This window comes from Gavia stellata, chromosome 11, assembly GCF_030936135.1.
Source record: "Gavia stellata isolate bGavSte3 chromosome 11, bGavSte3.hap2, whole genome shotgun sequence".
Lineage (NCBI taxonomy): Eukaryota > Metazoa > Chordata > Aves > Gaviiformes > Gaviidae > Gavia > Gavia stellata.
The window spans coordinates 26,799,975-26,805,974 of NC_082604.1; positions in this window are offsets into that span (position 1 = coordinate 26,799,975).

The window sequence follows — 6,000 nt, forward strand, 5'->3', positions numbered from 1 at the left end:
AATATTCCAGTTAATTGATACAAGTCCTATTTTATGACCATTAACCTCTGATTTTCAAATTAGTTCCAGATGGGTACAGCCTGACAATTATGTGAAGGAAATGCTAATGGAAATGTCCAAATATAAAGCAGAGGTTTACAAACCTGCTAATGTACGGCCTTGCATGATTTACTGATGATTTGGTATGTTTTACTTTTCAGTGAGAATAACTTGTAGAAATAAAACATACCTACCTGCTTGTTTTGATGCACTCTTTTCATTTATTATGTCAGAAAATGCTATGAACTTTCAGAACCTCATTAAGGACAATAAGGTGTTACCGGACACTATGTATTTAACCGCAGGGGAGTTTGCATTGAAATATTGTCTTTTTCCCCTTTTTCCAGGTCAGTGCTCCCAAGAATTGTCACATGCAACAGTGCTAAATATGCCCCTTGGAGACCATTCTGAAGAGAACAGGAGGTTGCACCTCACCCACTCTCCTGGATTAAGCACTAGAAGCCTCCACTGTTTCGCTATGAGAATTGAAACACGTTTTTCATATGGCAAAGTTACCTCCCTACGTGTTACAATAAGCACAGCCATTTTACAATGACCATTAGACTGTTAAATTGGAGAGAGAGTAAAACCAGGTACACACCTCAGAAATTAGAAGGAAGTCTGAAAATACAGAAATAGTGCTGCCACTGCTGTGGCAGCTGACTGCTATATCCTATCAAATGATTTTAAATAAATATTATGAAAATATTCATAGCAGACGAATTAAAACATTACAATGTGAGGGGGAGGACGAAGTGACAAGATTAATACATTTTTTCAAGCTGCTTTAAGGCAGAGCTATTAATCTATTTTTTATGGAATAGTGTCAAACTTAATAGCTGTATTTTAAACAAATGAATTTCCTATAATGTGTCACTAATAAAGCATTAGTCTAACACAACATGATCCAACTTGGGGATTTTTTTTACTCTTAATTTTTTTCTTATGCATCTATCACAAGCTTGAATAACAAGTCCAATAATTCCTGAATATCAACTCCTAGTCAATGAAATTCCATGGATTTTCTTTAAAAGCTAATTGCTTTGTTGACTTGAGCCACGTTTATGTACAGAAGACGAGCAAAGCCCTGCGTGCACTCAAAGAGCGATGCAAGTACACCTATCCAAACTCACAGTACAGAAGAGCAGCAGAAATCCAGCTGTGCACTCCAGTTAGATCTCAAAATAATTTAAAACATTTTTCTTTCAAAAACGCTGTAGGTATTTTCTGCTGTTAACCTAATAGTTAAAGCACTCACCCTGGAATACCTGGACTGAATTCCTCCCCTGGAGGGTCTCATATCTACGTAATCTTTCTCATTGAGAGAAATTGTCCTCATTTTCCAGCACAGGAATGCACTGACACACCCTCCCTTCTGCTTTGGAAGCCATGACATCGGACAGAGAGGAATTCAAAATGCAGCGATCTCAGAAAAGAAGCGTCCACATCTTTAAGAGTCATATTTAAATTACAGACTCGCAGACTGACAGGGGTTGGAAGGGACCTCTGGAGATCATCTGGTCCAACCCCCCGCCAGAGCAGGGTCACCTACAGCAGTTGCACAAGAAGTGTCCAGGCAAGTTCTGAGTATCTCCAGAGAAGGAGACTCCACAACCCCTCTGGGCAGCTTGTGCCAGTGCTCTGCCACCCTCAAAGGAAAGAAGCTCCTCCTCATGTTGAGATGGAACTTCCTATGACCAAGTTTGTGCCCATTACCTCTTGTCCTGTCACTGGGCACCACTGAAAAAAGACTGGCCCCATCCTCCTGCCACCCACCCCTTAAGTATTGATAAGATCCCTCTCAGTCTTCTCTTCTCCGGACTAAAAAGGCCCAAGTCCCTCAGCCTTTCCTCATGAGAAAGGTGTTCCAGTCCCCTAATCCATCTTTGTAGCCCTAATTGTTCTTTATTAAGCTAAATCTTCAAGACAAAGTTATTAATAGAATCTATCTAATGACACGAGACCTACTCGCAGGATTCTGGAAACTTACTGACTTGCCACAAAGCGTGTTATAAATGACCCACCAACCCAACCCACCGGCTGTAGATTTGACATCAACTTTTGATCCGTCACACTACCTTTGAGCTCAGCTGAACAAAGTCCCCAACAAGAAATACTGTACATGGTGCAAAACTCAATACGGTTCAACTTACAGCTCATACAAAATAATTTTCTGGGCTGTCTCAGACTCCTAATTACTCTTACAGTCCTACCGCCTTCTTAAGTAAAAGGGGAGAGATCCCCAGCTCTGGGTCTGTGACAGTCCCTGGACAGACCAGCTCAGGCACTTCCCTTTCCACGGCTGCACTACTGCCAACTGCCTAATCCGTGATGAAATGGGAGACATTTCTTCATAACCCGTTCTTGTTGCTAAGAGCAGAGTACCCTGATGCTCCAGGCCCTTTTGTATGGTAGATTAAATTTATTGAGCTATGTTCATACTCTTGACCTCTTTACCTAAACAAATGGGTGTCAGCAGAGTGACCCGAATGCTGCCACAGGCCAGCGACAGAAATGACTACACTGCAGCAGAAACGTGCTCGCAGCTAGCCCATGCAGCACCAGCCTTTGTTTCAGGTTGAATCTGTCTTTAAAATCCCATTTATAATTATCTTTTCTTACCTGAAGTCCAGTTATTTAATTCTCATTTTCTTTTCTTTTTTAAGGAAATGTAAATATATACACACCTGCCTTTAATTCACGGTATTACGGAGTTAACTTTCTGCTGATTTGCCTAAAAGCTGAACCTGGTTATTCACCCAATAATGCTGTGAGCACTGTGCAGGGACAACCACAGCCTCCTCCATCGATTTGCCCCAAGGTGCTTTGCATGCTCTCTCCCAATAAAATAAGTGTAGGCCATCAGTTCTCTTTTCAGAACAAGCCCCATAGAAACACTGGATTTCCTCACACACAAATTTGCATTCTTTGAGTGAAGTTGCAATATCAATTTTCCAATTTTACGGTCTACCGCCTCCCAAAAATTATAATTTGTTGGACTTCAGTAAGCCAGTTCATGTACACATGCAACTTTCCTCATTCCACTAATACAATGATATAAACTCCAAACTAAATTTGACTGTTTAGCAGTAAACCATAAAAGAGATGGCACTCCCATCTTACAGTGAGAACACTTCTTAGGCCCCTTTTTCTTCACCATCACTTCTTAAGCTCCATCAGGTTTTAACCCCATGGGTCCCAATCACTCCCAAAAAAGTTTAATTTGATGTTTCCAGATTACCTAATCCTTCAATTATTTTTAAATCCTGCTTAGATCTCAGACATTTGCAATATTAAATCACGCACCTTCTTCACGCTCCATTACTGATCTCCACATTTTATACCAGGAATTACATTTGACAAATAAAGTTAGTTTCAAGCTTTCTATAAGAAGTAGAGATGTTGCCTTGGAAAAAGAGCAATCTTGTTACCGCTCCATTTTAATCTGTCAGATCACAATTCGGATGAGTAAATCAAACCGGGTATTTTGTGCTCTACCTACAAAATCAGTTTTCTATTCTGCATTTAATGATCAGTCTAGCCTTTATATTTAATGTCAGCATCCATTTACATCTACAGAAACAGTCCCATTTTAACCAATGCCTGACACATTTCTTTGTAATTTTTCAAATGTCAATTTAATGTTTTATTAGGCCTTATTTTTTTCATATCAGTAGGTTGGATTGCTTTGCTTTTGACCCCTTTACCGACAAGAGCCATCATATTCAGCCTGGCTGCAAAATCTGAAGAAAAGAATTCTACCTGGTGGTTTGGTTTTGCTTTTAAAGAAGCATCATTTCCTTTGCTCTCTGGCTCGTTCCTGGGTTAACGTTCCTAGGTTAACGTTTCATCTTCCCTCTTGTGACAAATTCCCATGTCTGAACAAATCCCTGGGCTTTCAGTGGTGAGATTACACCAGGATTTTATACCTCCTGATAGAATGTGTCTCACACATCCCTCAGCACAGACACTTCGTTACCAGAACAAAACCCCAGGGAACTCTTTCCGCAGCCGCCTCCTTCTCTTGTCCTCCAAAGAATACATGAGAAAAATCAGGAACAAGAGAATGAGCACGGTCACCTGCTGCAGTGCCTTTATTTGTGTTAATGAAATCAAAACCTGCTTTCATGCTGATTCTTTCCTGCCTTTCTCAACTTTCTCCAACTCATCCTCTTCAGTCAATAAATAAAATCAATCAGTCAATCCAAAAACCCATTTTTACCTCATTTTCCTAAAAGATGTATTTCCTTTGTCAACATGTTTGAGCTGAGAAATGGATTAAGGACCCTGAAATGCCTATTCATAAGGACAAAATGCCACCACAAGACAATTTTTGCTTTTTAGAAGACATTAACTCCAGAGTGCCTGTAAAGGGCTGATTTCCTTCCAAAGACCCTTACCCCCCAGACGTCTATGTGACTCTGCTATGACAAGGTGAGATAAACTGAATACTGTACAAATTTCAGTGCATACCCAAATTAATAGACCTTTGCACAGTGCTCAAAAAAACGTGTCAACTGCAGTCCATAACTACCTTGCTAATAAAAAGCATTTTGTTCCTTTCCCCCCTCCCCCTACTCCCCAATTCAGCATTATTCCAAGGATCTTATTTTTCTCGAGTCCCCAGAGCCCCAGATGTCTCTCTTGCACATTTCCCAGCATGTAAGCAGTGAAATTACTGCTCATTTCCTTCCCTTGTTTCCCCCTCGTGGTTCCCTGACATTTGCAATTCAGTCTCCTGTCCACTTCCTCCTCCTTTTATCCTCAGCCCAATGCCGAGTGTCCTGACATCTTAGGAGCAATAAACTTCCTCCCCAAACGCGAGCTGCTATTATACAGAAGGCAATTGCTTCTAGAACTGCATTCAGCTACCTACTTATTTTCTTCCCTCGTGATCTGCTTTCACTTGAAAAATCTGCGTCTTTCATCCTAAGACTAATTATTTATCTCATCAAGAAGTTCAATTCCTTCCCATAATTATTAGCCATGTGGCTATTATACAATCCTGTGATAATTTTGCAACATGCAGGTAAACTACATAAAGGACTTACCATCTGGCACTTCTCTGGTGTTTATTTTGAAAAGGTTTGGCTCCACTGGAAATGACTGGTTATGAATACATTACTGGATGTTTAGGTAATCGCAGCTTTGAGGATAATCCTCTTCCTGAGCCTCTTAGTGCTGGAGCCTCACAACTCAGATGTCAACGCAGAAACTTTAAGTGTTCCTTGAAACATCCTTAATGGACTCCTCTCTCATCCGCTCAATATAGACCCCTCATCTTTCTTTAGACCCACCTCCTCCTCCAAAATATTATAAGATTTGGCCAGATGAAGATATTTCAATAGGGTTTTTTTCAATAGGTCATTTTTACTTTTAGATCCCCTTTCCTATCATGATTTCTTTTCTGTTTCAAATATTGTTATTCACCTTTGGAAATTCAGATTTAGGGATGCCTTTTGATGCTTGTCTTTAGAAAGACAGACAAAATGGGGTTTTTTTAAGCAATGTCTACCTTCTCTGAAGAAATGTCACTCTATTTTTAAAGGTCTGACTGTGTCCTTTGCCAATTTGTTTATGGACTTGAAATACAATCTCTTTTAAACTCTCTCTTCGCTTGTATACTGTAGCTTTATGTTTCCTACCATCTGGCCTACTAGTTATTCTCCACCCATGCCAGATTTCTACTCCTCTTCTGTACCTGAGTGATGGGTTTGGATTAAAACTGCCATACAAACTGTCAGTTGCATACAAACAAACAGAATCAAGGAGGGGAGGAAAACCTCAAAAGGGTTTTTTTGAGTGGTGGTTTTTTTTTGTTTGTTCGATTGCTTGCTTTTTTTAACTTACCTGAATTGTCACGTGCACTTTCTTACCAATTGACCTTGATCCCTTTCCTAAATGGCAGTCAAGCATTAGATATTCACTCACACACCTCTGACAAAACTCTTCAAGTGTTGC